General features: G+C 36.1%; 1 protein-coding gene across 3 annotated transcripts in view; it reads left to right on the top strand.

The window, feature by feature from the left end:
- The first annotated feature begins 885 nt into the window (after positions 1–885).
- The window catches only part of tsc1a (TSC complex subunit 1a), a 19,966-nt gene continuing 18,262 nt past the window's right edge, over positions 886–2,589 (top strand). For 2 of the 3 annotated variants that reach the window (XM_067438859.1, XM_067438857.1), the window contains exon 1: positions 886–1,004. The gene's annotated coding sequence lies outside the window, so the exon portion shown is untranslated. The other variant, XM_067438858.1, reaches the window with a different exon arrangement.

Genomic DNA, 2,589 nt, shown 5'->3' with positions numbered 1-2,589 from the left:
GGTCTTTCGCTCAGGATCGGGTCCCCAGTGCTCATAAATGCTGTAAGGGTGTTATCTGATTGCTATCCTTTCTAAGTTTTGCCAATAACTCTTTGATATTCTCCCTTAAACAATGAATAAATCAGATATGTATTTGAAACCTCATTACTGAATGCCTCTTACCAGACTATAATTGCACAACACTTTATTAAGAGAATAGCTCAGTGACATGCAGACTGGTGTGTTTGCACTTATTTGATGAAAGAGGTAATTACAGCAACAAAAAGACTTGGTTCAATCAAAGACAGATATTAAAATTTTATGAATTAATTTGTTAGATAAATTCTATTAAAATTTAGTTTTAATATTTTGGTTTGTTATTTTGCTGTATTTCTGTACAACTATTTTCTGGTGTGGCTTAAGTGTGCTTACTTTTGGGACACTGGAAAGAATGGAAGAATGGAAATCTGAGCTCACAATGCAAAAAGTGTATGGAAACATACCCAGCATTTCTTTACAAAGGTTCATTAAAAAATTAGTGGAAAGTTGCATGAGAAAAAAAATATTTATGCCTGTAGCAGTAGGCCTAGCTGTTTACACACTGCAAGACAACAAGCTCAGAGTTTATTATTATTATTATAAATTATGATTTTTAATAATAATAACAAATCTTATAATACAGTGTTTTGTATTAAATAAAACAACAACATTACTAATAATATTAATGTTGTTGTTAAATAATAATAGTTGTAATTAATTTTTGCCATGGTCACTGTCAGTGTATGATAAAATACGTTTTACTATCACGAACTACAAATTACTATCTGACAGTATTTTAGTTATGCCTATACGCTTGCGGTCTTGCAAATAAACATGTTTGTCCTTTAAATCTCCGCGCATGCGCTGTGAGATTCTGTCACGCTGAAGCCGCTACATGCTTAGCTAGCTCTCATCTCAGCACAGCAGCACTTCACACCTTTCTGTCACTCATGCCGTGATCTTGTGACAGCGAGACAGAAGAGTCGGTCAGTATCCTTTCTATGATTAACCCATTAACTCTCACCTCTGGTTTGCACTTACACTGGGATATTCACAGATATTAAGTTTTTCGTCTGCGCAAACAGCCCAGCAGTGTAAAAGGTCGTGAAGCGTTCAAGATGGCGACTGTTTGAAGTTGGCTCTCTCTGCACGGTAATACATTGTTTTTGAGGCGCCTGGTACATGTTTAATGTGCCACATTTTTCTTAGAGAAAGTCGGGTTTTAGTACAAATAGGTGGCAAAAGCTGTCATAGACGTGAGGCCAAGTTAAAGCCCGCGCTTGCCAGCAGTGATAAATGCGCTGCTGTCATGTAGTAAGTTACACGGCGTTTACAATAACTGCTTTGCTTTATTCGTTAAGTTTAACACTTGTTTTGAGACCCAGGGTAACAGTTAAAGGTCTTTCGATTAATATTAGGTTTAATATTTGTTAAGTCAAAAGTCCAATTGCTTTTATTTTGCATTCAGTCTTTATGGACACTCGCAGTCCAACTTTCTTCGCTGGAGAGCCTGGATCCAGCATGACAAGCTACAGTTGATTTTCATAATGGCTGCGTCTCAACACCTAATAAGCTGACTACCTAGACAACTTTTTTTTAGGCATTATAGACTAGTGGGTTGTTGAGATTACACACTTATAAAATACTACTGTTTTGTGATGGTCTCAGAATGTTACATCATGGTACTGAATGAATATGTTAATGTGCTATTTACGTGGTGGTATTTGAAAGAATACTAATGTGTGCCCAAACAAAAACAATAGTATCACGGCATAAGTCGTTGCTCTTAAAGGTGATTTACGAGTATTCATTTTGTTTTAAAAAACAAAACAAAAACTTACGTACTAACCCCAGACATTTGAAAGATTGCATGTATGCAGTATGCACACACACAGTTTGTACAGTTGGACAAAATAATGTGAACACCCATTGTTATAGGGGTGAGTTATATCATTTGTGTTGGCTACAGTAAAATATTTTATTTATCCTTTGTTTATATTATCTTTGTACATACGTGCAAAATAAGTGGTTTTCAGCAGTGTTTAGTGTTAAGAAATGGGGATGGCATCAAAAAGGACAAATTATTAAAGCCAGTTTAACAAGAGCATCTGCAACCCTAACCGCCCTATTGTTGTTTTAAGAACAACTGTCTTTATGATTACGACTGTACATAAAGCATGACAAGACTTCATCAGCAAAGAAGAATAGAGGACAAAAACCGATATGGACCATCGAATACAAAGAAGGATTGTGTCCAAACAACACAGAACAACTGCAGCAAAGTGTCAGCAAACCACAATATATTTACCCTGGAGACCATGTTTCCACAAAAGCTGACCATAGAAAACTTCACTAAGTCAATGTAAATGAAATTGCTGCAAATGCTAAAAATGTAATCTCAGACACCACTGCTAAAATGTGAAAAAGATTGTGTTATGATCATGAATCCTGGACAGTTTGAGTGCCAAGATGAACCTCACCTGACTTGAATATTATTGAACTATTGTGGGCAGTTTTGGATAGAAGAGTGAAAAGCAGATTGCCTCCAACATCTCTGAAGCAACTGACTGA

The sequence above is a fragment of the Pseudorasbora parva genome, chromosome 3 (assembly GCF_024679245.1).
Source record: "Pseudorasbora parva isolate DD20220531a chromosome 3, ASM2467924v1, whole genome shotgun sequence".
Classification (NCBI taxonomy): domain Eukaryota; kingdom Metazoa; phylum Chordata; class Actinopteri; order Cypriniformes; family Gobionidae; genus Pseudorasbora; species Pseudorasbora parva.
Note: the sequence above shows the minus strand (reverse complement) of the source record. Positions and strands in the feature narration are given on the sequence as shown.